Genomic DNA, 18,227 nt, shown 5'->3' with positions numbered 1-18,227 from the left:
TTCAGTGAGGTGGGAAGACCCATCCTAAGTGTAGGTGACACAATTCCATGGGCTGGGTTTCCGAACGGGATAAAAAGGAGAGAGTTGAAAACCGGAATTCCTCTCTCCCTTTCTCTATCTTCTCTTGACTTGGACACAATGTACTGAGTCATGTCACACTTATGCTACCATGCCTTCCCTCGCACCCTGAATGGTACCTTCATACTATGAGTCCAAATAGTCTTTTCTTTGTTTAATTTGCTGTGGTTGGATATGTTTTCAGAGCTACAGGAAAGGTTATAATGTTTTTGTCAAAAATACAGCAACTTCAGTTTTGTGAATGGTTACCTGGATTCTTTGTTCGATCCCATTGATTTGGTGTCTTGATTTATGCCATTTTGTGCTGTTTTATTTATATGGTTCGAGAGTAAAATATGTAATCAGGTAACACTCTACCTCAAGCATTCTTTTTGCTCAGTTTTGTTTTGGGTGTCTGTGGCCTTCTAAGCATCTACATGAATTTTAAGGTTATTTTTTTCTCAATTTGGGTATTTTATGGAGAAACAGATATTTTATGGGGAAAGCATTGTATCTACAGATTATAGATTTTTCAATGCAGCCATTTATACAATGTTAATTATTCCAATCAACGAACTTGAGAAGCCCTTCTGTCTTCTATAGTTTTGTTCAATATCTTCAGTGTTTTGAAGTTTTCTTTAGTATTTTTTCTGAGGTTATGAAAATTTTATTTAAATTTATTTAATATCCTGACCACAATTTCCCCTCCTCTCCTCCCAGTCCGTCCACTCTACCCCCCCGTCCCCTCCACTCCTTCTCCATTCCTGTTTAGAAAAGGCAGGCCTCTCATGGATATCAACAAAACATGAAACATCAAGTTCCAGTAAGACCAAGGACCTCCCCTTGTATTAAGGCTTGGTGAGGTGACCCAGTATGAGGAGTAGGATCCCAAAAAGAAGAAAAAGAGTCAGAGACCCTCGCTCCCACTGCTGTGAGTCCCACAAGAAATCCAAGCTACTCAACTATCCCATATTATGCAGGCTCCCTGGTTGTTGATTCAGTCTCTGTGATCCGCTATGAGACCAGGTTAGTTGATTCTGTGTTTCTTTCTTGTGATGTTCTTGGCCCCTCTGGTTCCTAAAATCTTTTCTCCCTCTATTCAGCAGGATTCCCCAAGCTCAGCTTAATATCTGGCTGGGGGTTTCTATCTCTATTTCCATTAGTTCCTGGATAAAGCCTTTCTGATGACAATTGCGCTAAAGACTACTCTATGAGTATAGCAGAATATTATTATGCACTATTACATAGACATTTTTTTCCGCCAGCTGTATTTGGTTCTATTCTAGGTCTCTGGGTTATCCAGCCTGTAGGTCCTGGTGCCCCAGGCAGTTTCAGAGGTGGGCTTACTCTCATGACATGGGTTTTGGGTTAGACCAGTCATTGGTTGACCACTCAATCTCTAAGCCACACTTACCCCAGAACATCCCATTGGCAGGTCAAAGGTTATATGGCTGGGTTAATGTCCCAATAATGGAAGTCTTGCATGGTCACAGAAAATGGCCTTCCAGGCTATATATCCACTATTGCTAGGAGTCTTCACTGAGGTAATCCTTGTAGATTCCTGGGACATCCATTGTAGCAGGTTTCCACCTGACCCTGAAATGCACCCTCTTCCTGTCATCTCTTTTATTACTCCACCCCTCAACCTGATTGTGTTCCCATTCTTCCCACTCTTAGTCCACTCACAAAACTGGATGGAACTTGAAAAAAAATCCTTCTGAGTGAAGTAACTTAGACCCAGACAAACAAACATAAGTCCTCACTCATAAGTGGGCATTAGCTGTAAAATAAAGGACAACCTTGCTACAGTCCCCAGACCCAGGGAGACTAGGTAGCAAAGGGCTTCAAGGGGAGACACTTGAATCTCTCTAGGAAGGGGAAATAAAGTTTTCATTGTAGAGTTCTTTAATTTTCTTGGTTATGTTCTCCCAAAGACAGTTTTCTTTGGGTGAGAAATTAGGAATGAGATTCCGGTTCTGATTTCTTTCTCCACCAAGTTGTTATTGATGTAGAGACTGGCATATGCTTGTAGTATCATGTCACTTTGCAAAAAGTGTTTACCAGATGTACAAGTTTTCTAGTTTTGGCGAGAACCTCTGAGGTAGAGAATTGCATCAATCTCAAATTTGGATTCTCTGGCTCCTTTCTTTCCCTTTTATTTCCCTCTCAGGAATCCTGCTTTGACCAAGACACCAATCACTATTCTGGTAAAGAGAACAGGGATGCTGACTTATTCTAGGTTTCAGTGGAAATCTTCTGAGCTTTCCTTCAATTGTTATCATTTTGGTTAGAGCTGTGTTGTATGAAGTCTTTGGGTTAAGACACATTGTCCCTATGGCTAGTTTCTTGGTGCTCTTTCTGTGAAGGTATATTGATTTTGTCATAACATTCTCCACACCTGTTAAGGTGTTATACGATTGCTGTCTTTTAGTCCACTTACATGAAAGATTACATTTATAGATTTGCAAAAGTTTAATTTTTCATTGTATGAATCGTCTTTTGGATGTGTTCTTGAGCTCAGTTCAAATCTATTTTATTAGGAATTTTTTATTTATATTCATATAAGAAATTGACCTATAATTTTCATCTTTGTGTGACTTTATCTGCTTTTAGCACCGAGTCTTCATAAAAGAGTTCTTTCAGTGACATTCCGTTGTCTTTATTTTATGGAATAATTTGAGAAGAATTTCTTCGCATGTTAGGGAGCATTCTGCAGTAACGCATCTGGTCCTGGGCATTTTTAGTTGGCAGGTTATTTTTATCACTACTTCAATCATGTTCCTTGTTTTAGATCTGTTTAAGTTGTTTATCTCATGTTGCTTTAATTTTGATATGCATTTAAAAATGCAACCATTTCTTTCAGACTTTTCCAGGTGAGTGGAATCAAAGATTTTAGGGTATGCCCTAACAATTTTCTAAAGTCCACTGATATGTTTTATAATGTTTCCCCTTCCATTACTAATTTGATTGAGAAATCTCTTTCTCTAAGTTTGGCTAAGGGTTTGCCAGTCTTATTAAAAACAAAACAAAACAAAACCAAAAACAGTTCTTTGTTTTTTTTTTCTTAAGCTTTGTAGATTTGTTTGTTTTGGTATTTGTTTTTTGTTTCTATTTCATTAATGTTGAATTGGTTTTAATTATTTGTTTCTGCCTACTGACTTGGGATTTGGTTTGTTCTTATTTGTCCAAGACCCTAGGGTACATAGTTATTATTTAAGGTTGCTCAGATTTTTTTAATAAAAGCACTTATGGCTATAAGCACCTTTCTCAGATCTATTTTTATTGTATTTTATATATTGCTTTTTTATTTTCTTTACATTCTAGGGATTTGTTCTCATTGACTTCTTGAATTCTTTGACCTTTGCATCATCTTGTAGTGTGTTATTTTATTCCTATGACTTCCTGTATATTCTGTAATTCCTCCTCTGTTGATCTATAGTTTTATTCCACTGTGGTCAGGTAGAACACAGGAAATTATTTTAGTTTTCCTGCATTTAAGATTTATTTTGTGCATGGTTATATGATTTATTTTACAAGTTCTATGACTTGTGGAGAAAAATGTGTTTTGATGAACTGTCATATAGATATCTGCTAGGTCTATTTAATCTATGATATAATTTAACTCAATATGTCCCTATTTTTCGTCTGTATTTTTAACTTAGTTTAATTTGTCATTATTCTCAGTGGTGGCAGTGGTTAAGAAGGCCTGTCAATTGCTAAAAATCAGGCATTGTGGTCAGCAATATTGTTATGGAAGATTAATCCATGCCTTTATATAGAGTGATGCTTATTTTAGGAAGCTGGTACACCCATGTTCAGTGTTTATATATTTAGAATTGTAATATCTTCTTGATGTATTGATCACTAAATTTTCATCTCCACTAACGTTGGCATGAAGTGAAGTTTACCAGATGCTAGAAGGCATCTGTTTTGTTTCCGGGATCCATGCCCTTGGAGTACTTCTTGTATCCTTTCATTCTAAGTTTGCATCTGTCTTTGATGGTGTGATGTGTTTCTTAGAGACAGCACATGGTTGTACTCTACTCTGTGCTTTAGTCTGAACTGCTCATCTGTGTCTGTTGATTGCTATGTGGAGATCATTAATATTTAGGATTATTGCGGTAAATACATATTTATTTCTATTATTTTCCTGATTGTATAGTGTTTGGTATTTTCTTATTCCTTCTTTGCAAACTTTCTAACATTGTCTTCTCCTTTCCATGGTCTCCTTGGTGTACTGATCTCAGACTGAAGGAGTCTTTCTCTGGGGCTTATGTCTAGAGTTGTCATAGTAATCACAAGTTTCTTTAACTGATTTAAAAATCAGTTAGCATGGAAATGTTTACTTCTTTCATTATGAAAGACAGATTTTCTGTATTTAGTCATGTGGGTTGGTAGTTACTAACTTTCAGAATATGAAATATAACATTCCAAGGCTTGATGGGCTTATTTTTATTTTAATTTTATTTTTTAAGGCATGTATGAATCTGACCCAATGCTCTATAGCAGACTATATTGCCATGAGGCCGGCTTTGATCTGCTCTTCCTCCTTTATGACCACCAAGACCAGTGTCAAGATCTGATGAGAAGATTGATGGGTTTTAAAGTTTCTGTTGGACTTTCCAATTTTTATGTGACTTGATGTTTTCCTTTCATAGCACTCAATATGCTTCCTTTCTTCTGTATATTTTGTATTTTTAATTGTATTATGATATGAGGAAAATGTTTTCTGGTCTTATCTGTTTCATATGCAAAATGCCTCCTTTATTTAGATGGGCACCTCTTTCTGGTCTTTGGAGAATTTCTGCCCTTAGCTTAAAATGCTCCTTTTTCTATTTCCATTGGTCACAGGTTTTGCATTTTCATAGCATAGTATAGATCATATATGTTCTCTTCTTGCTTACGTATTAACTTTACATTGTATAACTGCCATGACTCATCTACCTTGCCTGTCTTGTCCTCTCTTTGATCCAGTCTATGTGGGTGGCTCCCCAGGAGCCCATTGTTTGACCCATTAAACTTTCAAATTTTTAATTTGTCTTATTTTAGTCATTGTTTCTTTCTCATTATTGAATTCTACTTTAAAATCCTGAATTTACATCATTTTTAAAGTTGTCTTTCTTTAGGCAGAGCTGCTGCACTGCTTGCCTGTATTTCCCCCCTTGTTCATTGTTCCATTCTCTACTTTTGCTGTATATATCCAAGACAATTCATTAGGTTTACTCTGACTTTCCCTTTCCATTCAGACAAACACTAACTTTAATTACAGTTCACACAATGGTATTTTTATTCCTTTACTACCTAAAATAATGGCACTTAAAGGGTGATTCTTAAAAATTATTACTATATTTTCATAGTGACTTTACCCTTTGATAGCAATTGTTTTTGTCGATACTGTTCTAGGGGAGTAATGGAGACCAAACTTGGTGGATTTAACTATGAGATAGATGCCCAGTCAAGGAGAAAAATCCCCATCTCAGTCCTATTAGAGCCTTGCCCGTCTTAAGCAGTGTAAAGACTTCCACCGAAATAAGTATGATGAAGCCAGGTGATGGTGGTGCATGCCTTTGATCCCAGCACTCTGGAGGCAGAGGCAGGTGGATTTCTATGAGTTCGAGGCCATCCTGGTTTACAAAGTGAGTTCCAGGACAGTCAGGACTACATGGAGAAACCCTGTTTCGAAAAACCAAAGAGAGAGAGAGAGAGAGAGAGAGAGAGAGAGAGAGAGAGAGAGAGAGAGAGAGAGAATGATTTAAAAACTCAACCAATGATCATGTTCATGTACAAATAAAGATTCACACATCTTAAAGTAAAAACATAAGAAACATGAAAAGCAAGGCAACATGATTCTTTCAAAAACCTGCAGTAATGGATTTCAAATGGAATAAGCTGATACAGTCACTTGACAACACTAAAATGTCGGTCAAGAAAATTCAAACAAATAGTTAAATATTATTCAATTCTAACCTGTGTCTGTCCCAGTCTTGTGGTACCTTTCTGGCTGAGTTTTAGCAAAGCATCCTGCCATACTTGCTGTGTGTTTCCCATGATTGGGGTTCACAGAGGGTCTGGGACAATAACCACTACCTGTGCACTCTGCAGGGACTCTTTAAAAAATGCCTGGCCATGATGCTTTTGCAGTCCTGAGAGTCTTCTCTGGCATTCCCCCTCTCTTCTTCTGTTGTTCCCCCACAATGCACAACCTTTCTCTTTCCTCTGTTTCTTTTTCTTTCTTTCTTTTTTTTTTTTTTTTTTTTGCCTTGATAATGGCTATTTCTAGGAGTGAATTGGTGACTTTCTGAGGTTCTTTGCAGTGACTCGGGTCATCCTGCAAGGGGAGGCTCCTCCAGTTCTGATCATTTTTATATCACATACTCTGGATTTTTTATATTCTGCCTTGTTTTGGTCTCACTTCACTTTGCTCTTGAAAGGAGAGTCCTTGCTGCTGTCACCCAACTTTTTTGATGGCGTTGATTAATTTCCCTTGCTGTTGCAGGCCGTCTTCTGTAATCTCCATGACTTTGGTTTTTAACAAACACTACATGTCACTGGCAAGCAGCTCAACTTGAGAAGCATTGCTCTAACATCCCAGACATGAGTGTTGTCCCAGACAGCAGCAGCAGAATGTGCTACTGGGACTGTGCTGGGAATCAAGCCTTCCAGTACATCTGAATGAAAACTTCTGACATTGGGGTCCCGTGCCCTGATTTTAAACACACTCATCAAGATATTCTGGTGCATACTGAATTTTGGGAAGCTTCTATGCACTGGTCCAGGCTAGGGATGATCTTACTTAGTTTGGCATTTCCTATATGCAAAAGTAGACATTTGATAAACACATAGGAAAGGGATGAATAAATGAATGGATGAGTAAATAAGGCATTTGCTCCTCATTCCAAATATTATGTCTGTTTATTATTCTAATAACAACTTAAATTTTTCTTTTATGTCTTCAGATATATGACATGGGTGATTGTATACATGTAGATGACAAGTCAATTATTTTTAACATATACTTTGCACATTGAGTCTTACATACATTTAATAGGTAATCAATACCTGTTGAATTAGAATGACTTTTCATTTTTCTTCTGTTATTCCCTCAAACACATTCACCCTTTCTTCTCATGACATGTTGGTTCACAACGAGTTAAAATAGCAAATGTAAAAATAAGGAAAATGGGACCCTGAAAGATTGGGATATGTTTCTTTATAACAACAGAAATGCATCTTTTAACATGGCAGTGGGAAAGGTGGATGAATTTTCTTTATTGAGATTGGAGAAGGTTGCTGACTATTCTTGACATTTATTTATTTATTGTTTTGGTATGGTTAGGTTGCCTATCAAATCAGTAACAGAAATGCACTATGAATGTTGAAAACTGGGGGCAACTGAAGCTTGAAATGGGCTTCTGCTGTCACAAGGGAGTGCCGTGGTTGCCACTGGCCAAATGATGCCTTTCAGTTTCAACCAAGAATAACCTTGAAATGAAGTTGCCAGGATTGATAATAATGTGGTGTTTGGCAACACCATCTCATAGGATCCCTTTGTCGAATATAGACAGCCTGTAAACAACGGCCTTTGTCTAGCACTTTCTTGCCTTTAAGAACTCAAATAGCTCTGACAAATAGATTCCAATTTCTCTGCCAGCCTGCAGGTGGGTAGATTCTCACACAATGGGAATGACTGTCACCAGACACTAACACCAATGCTACAGACTTTTAGTTTAAGATCTTAGGCTGACAATGCCCATTCTGTCATCCTGGCCTTCTCCTTGGTGAGATGAGGCTTAAAAGGTAGACTTCTTTGAAATAGCAGAAATTTCTAAATTTATGAAGATCTATGTGAAGGCACTATTTTACATTTCTGACTTTGATGATGAGCAGTTCGCCAAAGTTATTAATAGGAACCATACTTTAGTAACTTTTCCCAGAGAGAGACAAGATTGACAGGTCTTCCTTGGGTTCAGAGACTGGACAGAAAAATATGATTAATTATATTTTCTTGGAAAACTCTATATGACTTGTTCTTAAAGACATGGGAGATGTCTCTTCGGAATTCTAACACCTTTCTTGTCATTTAGTCCATCTCTCATGTTGCCTGGGCATTGCGTGATAGGAAGCCTTTCCAAGAAACCTTCTTGGGGCTATTGGGAACGTTTTTGTGAGGGACAAAATTTGATTCCAAATATTACTGGTTGAATATGGCACAGTACGAAGACAGAAGACAGCTGTGTAATTTGTCTTGTGTATTGATCTCTCTGAGGCTGAAGAGGACCATAGTCATACAGTAGAGACCCTAGGATCTAAATCTACACCCTTAGAATGGTTGCTCTACCTTGACTGATTACCAACACCACTTCCAATAACCCAACTAGCTTTTTCTTCCTTTTGATGGGCTTAAATATTTGACAGGTTTGCCTCTAGGTGTGGAAAGTAGTCATTCTGTCTCTTTGGTCACTTAGTCAGATCCACTGAGTGCCACTCATAAAGGACTGTCAGTCTTATTTTTGGTTTTGAGTTACCACGATTATATGCCACCACGATGGACTATCTTCTAAAATCCTCATTAAGTTCTAACCCCCACAATTGCTATATTCAGACTGATGGAATCAAAACAGTGTGGTTTCTTCTTTAAATTCATGTCACTTGCCTGTGACTCTGATTTTTCCAATGTGGTATCTAGCTTTCCAGGTTCTCTGTTGACCCTACTTTCAACTTTCAGGATGTATAGCAGCCAAACTTTTATGAGCTGTAATAATAAAACAAATTTTTTTTGCATGTTTCATTCTCTTAAAGTTTTTTGTCCAAACATGTTTAGACTCATGTTCATTGTTCTAAAACCTTTATGTTTTTAAAGGACTAAATACCCATAGCTTCTTATTCCTTGTCATTTCCATACCTAAATAATATGTTAGGGAGTAGCACCTCAAGGCTTTTCTTGGTAGTTCTTTGTGCTTGGGAGAGAAATTCCTGAATTTCAATGATTCTCCTAGTAGGGTACAAGGGATTAAAGGATCAAATGAGTAGGCCCTCTTTTGTATGGCTATGCTGTTTATAGTGAATGAATGCTATACATCCAATCTCCTATTGATTTGGGGAATAATTTTTTTCTTATTAGCTAAAAGTGGGAAGCTGTGTCCTACTTGCCAGCAACAAATTTTAAGTTTAAAACCACTTAGAGTTATCTTCCCAAATACATGAAATTAATACTTAGCTAAGAAAAAAATATTACTAACATACTTCTCTAAAGTCATCATCCCAAAGACTCAAAATTACAGTTGATGGGGTAAGATGAAAAATTCAGGTTATTAAACTGAAATAGATGTAAAAGAAAATAGCATATGTTCTTCTATGCATAAGAGTTCAATAAAATCACTCTAATTTTAGTTTAAACAAATATTTTGTTCAATGGCTTTGCTATTAGAGTACTAATAATTTTATCTTCCTATATCATAAATTCAGTAGAAGATAAAAGTTATAAAATCTTTTAGTGCATTTTTTTTTATTTGTCTGTAGGAACTCATTCTAGAAACTGCTTTTCAGTGGAATATTTGTAGAAGAGACATGCCATTGATTACCTTCAGGATCTTGGGTATTTTTTGTTGTTGTTTTGAGACAAGGTTTCTCTGTAGCTTTGGTGCCTGTCCCAGAACTAGCTCTTGTAGACAAAGCTGGCCTAGGACTCACAGAGATCCGCCTGCCTCTGCCTCCCAAATGCTGGGATTAAAGGCATGTGTCATTACTGTCTGGCTGGTCTTGGGTATTCTAATATCACAAAAGGCATTTTTCAAAAATTTGTGTCAATAAAACAAACCAAACAAATGATCAGTAGTCCAAATTGAAAGATCTTCAGCCTTCCATATGTGTATTATTGATTTAGAAATACAGCTATTTCCTGTAAACCGAGATACCCTTCTCCCAGGTTTCAACATCCCTAGGCTCCATTCCTCCTAATCCAGATCATCATAATTTCCAATGTCACATGCTCTCAGTGAATTTTATCTTCATCTTTGTTAGCTGGAAGGTATTTTAATCTAAGAGTGATGGGGAAGAAGACAGACTTCAGCTTTTGCATTTCATTTGGATACCTGGATAGGAGGATCATGCACCCATTTTTGCGGTTCTTGCAGCTAGTGCACAGCAACTGGTTTTGTAGTGATTTTCACCCTTGCCCAGCAATAGGAGAGAATGCCAGACTTCTTAAGAGTTTCATGGACCCACAGAATTCGCGAGAGTGAAAGTAACGTTGTTGGTAACCTTTTAGCTCCTTTTAACCTACTGGAACACAGTATAAATGGACACCGAGAGTAAAATCCTTTGAAAATGATTTGGGGAGACTAGCAGCTTAGCCCCAGGTTGTTTTGTTGTTCTCTGTCTTATAAAAACAAACAAGTGAAAAAATCAGCATTTTTTTCTTACACCCATCAACTACTGGCTTCTATATTTGAAGCATTTGTTCTTTGGAGACAAAGGTAGTGCCCCGGACTAATGTTTCCAAATGTCAGCATCTCTGACTGAGAACATTGTTTAAGCTCTTTTCCGTAGCAGTCTCAGTTAAAAGTGGAGAATACAGTGGAAGCTTTGCACGGCTATTGTGAACCACAGAGTCCATGGCACCTACATCATACAGTGCTGAAGGACATCCCAAAGGAACTTATTTAGAGAAATTCACTCCTAAAGCATCTTAAAGGACACAATCAGAGCTCATAGTGTTGATGTTACCCCATGAAGGCCATGGAGTGTGGGTGCTCTAGAACCCACAAACTATCTGTGCCAGGCCCGGATGCTTTATTTCATTCTTTCATTCACTCATAACTTATTTAAACAATAAGATTCCTATCAAACATTAGTTATTGCCTCTCGAATGTCTGCTTAGTTTGTTTGCAGTTCAGTTCATATTCAGAATATTTCGTTAAACTTACTTGGACAAGACTGATTTCTAAGACCACAGTCTTTTACCTTCTCTCTCTACTCCACCATGACATCTGCCCTTAAAAGTCATAGGGTTGGGGAAAGATAGGCATATGAACAATAATAACCTTCCTTTCTTCTTCTTCTTCTTCTTCTTCTTCTTCTTCTTCTTCTTCTTCTTCTTCTTCTTCTTCTTCTTCTTCTTCTTCTTCTTTTTCTTCTTCTCTGACTCTCTCTTGCACTCTCTTTCTCTTTCTTTCTCTTTCTTCTCTCTCTTCCTTTCCCTCTCCAAAACAAGTTTTGAAGCTGAAAATCACTGACTCATAATGCAAACTTCTGGTCCTATATCTCATGGAAAAGACTGCTTATCAATATAATTTTTCTTCTCTCATATTCAAGTTTTAATAAAATATAATAGGAAGAATATTTATTCTTTATTTTTGTGTTTGATAAAACATTATAGTGATCCGAAGTTATTATTTAGTTTTTTAATTTAAATGTTAAATATAATAATGTTTCCTTCCTTTTATAGTAAATGCAAATAGTCATGTTCATTTTGTATAATGTCTATAGGGTATTATCATCCCATACTTATACTTAGGAGGCTGCTTTTTTACTCATGAGTTCCAAGCTTTGTATATCTTGTGTAAACTCCCATGTCGGCTGGAGTCTCTGTAGCTGAAGGCTAAGATGAATGCCATATTTGTAGCAATTGTAATTTTTTCTTTTGCAACTGAAGGGCTTTTCTGAGGACCAAAGTCAATATGCTGAAGATGATGGAGAAGGAAGCTGAGATGAACCCAGGCTCTTGGTCATGCTATTGAATTAATTCTAGAATCACACTTCAGGCATTTTTGTCATGTGAAACATATACTTTAAATCCACATTTAATTGGGGTGTATATTCCTTGTAGCTGAAGGTAACCTGACTAATATACCAATTACTCTTTTTATAGATAAAAGTCAGATAATTTCCACAGCCAGGACAGTTAGCGAAGTTCACCTAAGGTCTTATTAGCACTTCTATTTTCAAAGCTTGTCTTTTTATTTTTAATCTTAAGTACAACTTTGAATTAATTATAGCTTCCAGTATATGAAAGTGTTATTTGAACCTAGGTCCTTTATGTGAAATGCAACCAGAAAGGAACTGTTAAAAGAAGATGAACAGTCTGAATGTATGTTCATATAATTATGAGCACTGATGACCGTGATGAATACTTAATATAGAGCATAAAGTCAATAGCGTTCTCTGCAGCAGAGGAAGTTACATCACAAGCCAGCCTTGCAAATGTGTGTGGAGTCCATTAATTTTGGAGGTTGCTAATAGCGTATTTATCAAATGTAGCATCAGTAAGCATGCATCCAATTAGAAGCGGATGAGTCACATTTAATTAAACATTATCACTGTCATTCCTTGGAAATGCTAGAAGTTAGAGAAACAACACAAAATACCTTAACATGTTATTAAACATGTGATCCCTTAATAGAGAAACACCATTCTGTTGAATAGAAGGAGCCACTGACGGCAACTCCATAGCGCTGAATTCAGGCTATGATAGAGTTCACAACTACTACTACAAAAGCAGTGACTGCGGGCACTGTTCTTAGGGAAGAGAGAACTGGGATGGCGGGGGGCGGGGGAGAACTTCACAGCAAATAGGAAGTTGTGTATTCTAGCAAAACTCACATCTGAAGTGTTCAAAGCCATCCTCTGTCCTGATTCAAATACTATTATAATGAAAAGAGACGTGGAAACAGGTGTGAGATGTTGCTCTATGATTGAGTAAACCAAATACAATACTATAGCAAATAGCATGATATTAGCTGATGTACTGGCTCCTTTGCCTCATGAGATGTTAGCTTCCAGGTGAAAAACAGCTAAAGAAACCCTTTGAAGCTTCTTGGAGAACAGAATGATAAATATCCCTAAGTTAATGATGCCTAGAAGCCTATCTTTCCAAGAACATGAATGTAATGTCATATTTAGATCATTATCTATAAAAAGTGTTTTCATGTGTCACTTTCTGCACAAAGTCATGCATATTTGCCAAAAGGCAGATTCAATACTTTTCTAGGACAACAGAGGGAATATATGTTTGTGACCATACACAAGTCATCTAATACTGAACAAACTTATTTTAGAAACTGCTTTTACACCTTCAAGAAGCTTCTGATTCTCAAAATTAAGACACACTATGGGCAAATCTCAAGACTATCCCAACAATCTGGCTAAGTTTCTTAAATTATGAGAAAGGAAGACGGGAACCAATCAGAAATCAACAATTCTGCTAACGTTACCTCAAAGATGAGAACTCAGTTCCTAAAGGAATTGAAATGTTGAAAAAAAGCAATGTTGTTGGACGAGGGGGCCACTTGTTCTTCCCGGCTGCCTGGCTAGCTTATACCCAAAATAACCTCACAGAAACTGTATTAATTAAATCACTGCTTGGCCCATTAACTCTAGCTTCTTATTGGATAACTCTTATATTAATTTAGCCCATTTCTATTAATCTGTATATCACCATGTGGTATTGGCTTACAGGCAAAGATTGAACATGTCTGGCTCTGATGGCTCCATGGCAGCTCCTCCATCTCCATCCTTCTTTCTCCCAGCATTCATGTCCATCTTTTCCACCTGCCTAAGTTCTGCCCTATCTACAGGCCAAGGCAGTTTCTTTATTCATTAATGGTAATCACAGCATACAGAGGGGACTCCCACATCACAATGGAAAAAAATCTCTTGAGGTGAATAAGGCCCCTAGGGCTTGTGTGTAGTGCAAAACCAATTCAAGTCAAATGTCTTCATTTCAAGTCAAGAGTTGGATTTCCTAAACTCAAGAAAAAACTACTGGAGGCAAATAGTAAGAACATACATTCCAAACTTGAGAAAAGAGAGACAAGATTCCACAGTTCTGGGAGACTGTGATACTCTATTGAAGTCAGAGTAGAAAACATTTACTGTTTCTAAGCATTCAGATGAGACCTGCAAAAGAACTGGACCTTGTGATTGAACAGAGGTCAGCAGGGTTTTTTTTTCTCCAAAGTGCCAGAAAGTAAATATTTTAAGTCCTTCTTTCCATACATCCCTTTTGCATCCTTTTGCTCTGCTTTTGTGGTGCTATATCTTTTGTAGACAATTCATAAATGAATGGGCATGAGTATGCTCTAATAAAGCTTAATTACCAAATCCCCAGGTGTCTGTCTAGCTTTGAGCCACAGGCCATAGTTTGCTGACTCTGGTTCTCGAGTGAGGCCCATACTCCACCTACTCATTAAAGCTGAAAGCTCAGCTTTGATAATCTCCACGGGAGGAACTCGTGCTCACCAAGTTAGAGGTACCTGAGAACACTTTACCTCCTGCATTAATGCTAATGTGTCCCACCAAAGAAAAACTAAACAAAGAAAAGGTAATTCCGTGTTGTCTTTGGAAAAATCTACATTTTTCAAAACCAATAGCAAAATCCAGTGTATTTAAATCACATCAATAATTATATTTAAAAAAAAATTCTGAATAAGAGAAAAAAATGAGGTTAAGTAAAACAGAAGTTGACAAAAACCTAAAGCTGTACTTAGGAAACAAAATGTTAGAGGAATTATTTATTAACAATCTCATTGTACAAAAGAACAATGGTATGTTATGTGACAGATGAGACATTAAAAAGGTTAAATGAAAATCATAAAACTACATATATAACAAAAATGTAATAGCTAAATATTATATATCCAAGGTTGTTACCAGATATAAAAACCCAGTTGAATAGGATATAAAAAGGATTCATCTTGAATGTAGATAAATTTAGTTAAGAATTATACTGGTTTAGTAAAGTCATGGGGTTGTAGGTTCTGCTCCAAGATTCATGAGTCCCTTGGCCATGGATAGCTGACTGGGTACTGGTACCAGACGTGACTGAGCAGGCCTCAGGTTCAATTAGAGAGCTGTTGGCTACTACAAGGTATGTGTGCTACTACTACACCCTTAGGTTTATTATGCCACCCTGCTTATTGATATGGGACATAGCTACCATAGCCTCATAGAACTGTTGATTGAGGACCTCCTTTAGGAGTATGCATGCTTCCTTCTGATACCATGAAAACTAGTTCTCAGGGAGTTGGCATTCTTTTATAATTAAAATTTCTGCCTCCTCCCCGTTTCCCATTTCCCTCCCCCTCCTCCCATGCATTGCCCCCTCCTCCCACTCCCCTCCCCCTCTCCCCACTCCTCTCCCCCTCCCCCCACTCCATTCCCCCTTCCTCTCCATACTGAAGAGCAGTCCAAATTCCCTGCCCTCCGGGAATTCCAAGGTCCTCCCACTTCTATCTAGGTCCAGGAAGGTGAGCATCCAAACAGGCTAGGCTCCCACAAAGCCAGTTCATGTATTAGGATCAAAACCTGGTGCCATTGTCCTTGGCTTCTCATCAGCCTTCATTGTCTGCCATGTTCAGAGAGTCCGGTTTCATCCCATGCTTATTCAGTCCCAGTCCAGCTGGCCTTGGTGAGCTCCCAATAGATCAATTCCACTGTCACAGTGGTGGGTGCACCCCTCGTGGTCCTGACTTCCTTGCTCATGTTCTCCCTCCTTCTGCTCCTCATTTGGACCTTAAGAGCTCAGTCCGTTGCTCCAAATTGGGTCTCTGTCTCTATCTCGATCCATCGCCAGATGAAGGTTCTAAGGTGACATGCAAGATATTCATCAGTATAGGATAGGGTCATTTCAGGTTCCCTCTCCACAGTTGCCCAAGGTACTAGCTTGGACACCTGCGAGCCCCTCTAGAGTCAAGTCTCTTGCCAACCCTAAGATGGCTCCCTTAATTAGGATATATATTTCTCTGCTCCCGTATCCACCCTTCCTATATCCAAACCATCCCATTCCCCCAAACTCCCCCCATCCTCCCCTTCTCATGTTTCTCATCCCATTTCCCCTTAGCCCCATGCCACCTCACCAGCCAGTTCCCAGTTTTTGCCCGGCAATCTTGTCTACTTCCCCTATTCAGGCAGATGACTATACATTTTTCTTTGGGTTCACCTTCTTATTTAGCTTCTCTAGGATCACAAATTATATGCTCAATGTCCTTTATTTATGGCTAGAAACCAATTATGAGTGAGTACATCCCATGTTCCTCTTTTTGGGTCTGGGATACCTCACTCAGGATAGTGTTTTCTATTTCCATGCATTTACATGCAAAATTCACGATGTCATTGTTTTTTACCGCTGAGTAGTACTCTAATATGTATATATTCCACACTTTCTTCATCCATTCCTCCATTGAAGGGCATCTAGGTTGTTTCCAGGTTCTGGCTTTTACAAACAATGCTGCTATGAACATAGTTGAACATATGCTTTTGTCATATGATAGGGCATCTCTTGGGTATATTCCCAAGAGTGGTATTACTGGATATTGGGGTAGGTTGATCCCAAATTTCCTGAGAAATCACCACACTGATTTCCAAAGTGGTTGCACAAGTTTGCATTCCCACCAGCAATGGATGAGTGTGCCCCTTACTCCACAACCTCTCCAGCAAAGGCTATCATTGGTGTTTTTGATTTTAGCCATTCTGACAGGTGTAAGATAGTATCTCAAAACTGTTTTAATTTGCATTTCCCTTATCTCTAAGGAGGTTGATCATGACCTTAAGTGTCTTCTGTCCATTTGAATTTCTTCTGTTGAGAATTCTCTGTTCAGTTCAGTACCCCATTTATTAATTGGGTTAATTAGCATTTTAAAGTCTAGTTTCTTGAGTTCTTTAAATATTTTGGAGATCAGACCTTTGTCTGTTGCAGGGTTGGTGAAAGTCAGTGGGTTGCCTTTTTGTCTTAGTGACAGTGTCCTTTGCTTTACAGAAGTTTCTCAGTTTCAGGAGGTCCCATTTATTCAATGTTGTCCTTAATATCTGTGCTGCTGGGGATATACATAGGAAGTGATCTCCTGTGCCCATATGTTGTAGAGTACTTCCCACTTTTTCTTCTATCAGGTTCAGTGTGTTCAGACTGATATTGAGGTCTTTAATCCATTTGTTTTGTGCATGATGATAGATATGGATCTATTTTCATTCTTCTCCGGGTTGACAACCAGTTCTGCCAGCACCATTTGTTGAAGATGCTTTCTTTCTTCCATTGAATACTTTTAGCTCCTTTATCAAAAATCAGGTGTTCATATGTTTGTGGGTTAAAATCAGAGCCTTCTACTCGATTCCATTGATCGACTTCTCTGTTTTTATGCCAATACCAAGCTGTTTTCAATACTGTAGCTCTGTAATAGAGTTTGAAGTCAGGGATGGTAATGTCTCCAGAAGTTCCTTTATTGTATAAGATTGTTTTGGCTATCCTGAGTTTTTTGTTTTTCCATATAAAGTTGATTAATGTCCTCTCAAGATCTGTGAAGAATTTTGATGGAATTTTAATGGGGATTGCATTGAATCTATAAATTGCCCTTGGTAGAATTGCCATTTTTACTATGTTGATCCTCCCAATCCAAGAGCAAGGGAGATCCTTCCATTTTCTGGTATTCTCCTCAATTTCTTTATTCAAGGACTTAAAGTTTTTGTCAAATAGATCTTTCACTTCCTTGGTCAGAGTAACCCCAAGATATTTTATGCTATTTGTGGCTATTGTGAAGGGTGATGCTTCTCTGATTTCCCTCTCTGCTTCCTTATCCTTTGTGTATAGGAGGGCAACTGATTTTTTGGAATTGATCTTGTATCCTGCCATGCTACTAAAGGTGTTTATCAGCTGTAGGAGTTCTTTGCTGAAATTTTTGGGGTCGCTTATGTACACTATCATATCATCTGCAAATAATGGGGAGTTGGCATTCTTAGACAACACTGACCAATTACTCAATAGTCAGTCCTGAAATCATAAGTGCAAGCAACATTATAGAGACTGCGTAAACTGTATTTAGGAATATATATATATATATATATATATATATATATATATATACATGCATATATATATATACACACACATATATATGCATTAGCAACAAGTAATGAAAAAAGATGCCATGAATTTGAAAGGCAGCAAGAAGGGATATATGGGAAGGTTTGAAGGGAGGAAAGAGGAGGAAAAAATGATATAAGGATATTATAATATTAAAAAACTTAAAGAAGTAGTAAAAAGATTCATCTATTTCTATTTATTTATGTGAATGTTTGCCTACATGTATTTATATGAATCACACACATTCATTATACCCCTGGAGAACAGAAGGGTTACCTGGTCCCTAGAACTGGAGTTACGGATGGTTATAAGCAACTAT

The 18,227-nt window shown here is 37.8% G+C and overlaps 1 protein-coding gene and 1 non-coding gene across 6 annotated transcripts in view; one reads left to right on the top strand and one right to left on the bottom strand.

The window, feature by feature from the left end:
* Positions 1-18,227, top strand: part of Tp63 (tumor protein p63) — a 210,975-nt gene that overhangs the window by 17,916 nt on the left and 174,832 nt on the right. The window lies entirely within an intron of this gene.
* On the bottom strand, positions 4,533-4,657 carry LOC130872310 (small nucleolar RNA SNORA61). Its single transcript, XR_009056918.1, has one exon. It is a non-coding gene; the product is annotated as a small nucleolar RNA SNORA61 (small nucleolar RNA).

Source organism: Chionomys nivalis, chromosome 3 (genome assembly GCF_950005125.1).
Source record: "Chionomys nivalis chromosome 3, mChiNiv1.1, whole genome shotgun sequence".
NCBI classification, from domain to species: Eukaryota; Metazoa; Chordata; class Mammalia; order Rodentia; family Cricetidae; genus Chionomys; species Chionomys nivalis.
The sequence above is the reverse complement of the archived record's forward strand: the minus strand, read 5'-3'. Positions and strand labels throughout refer to the sequence as shown.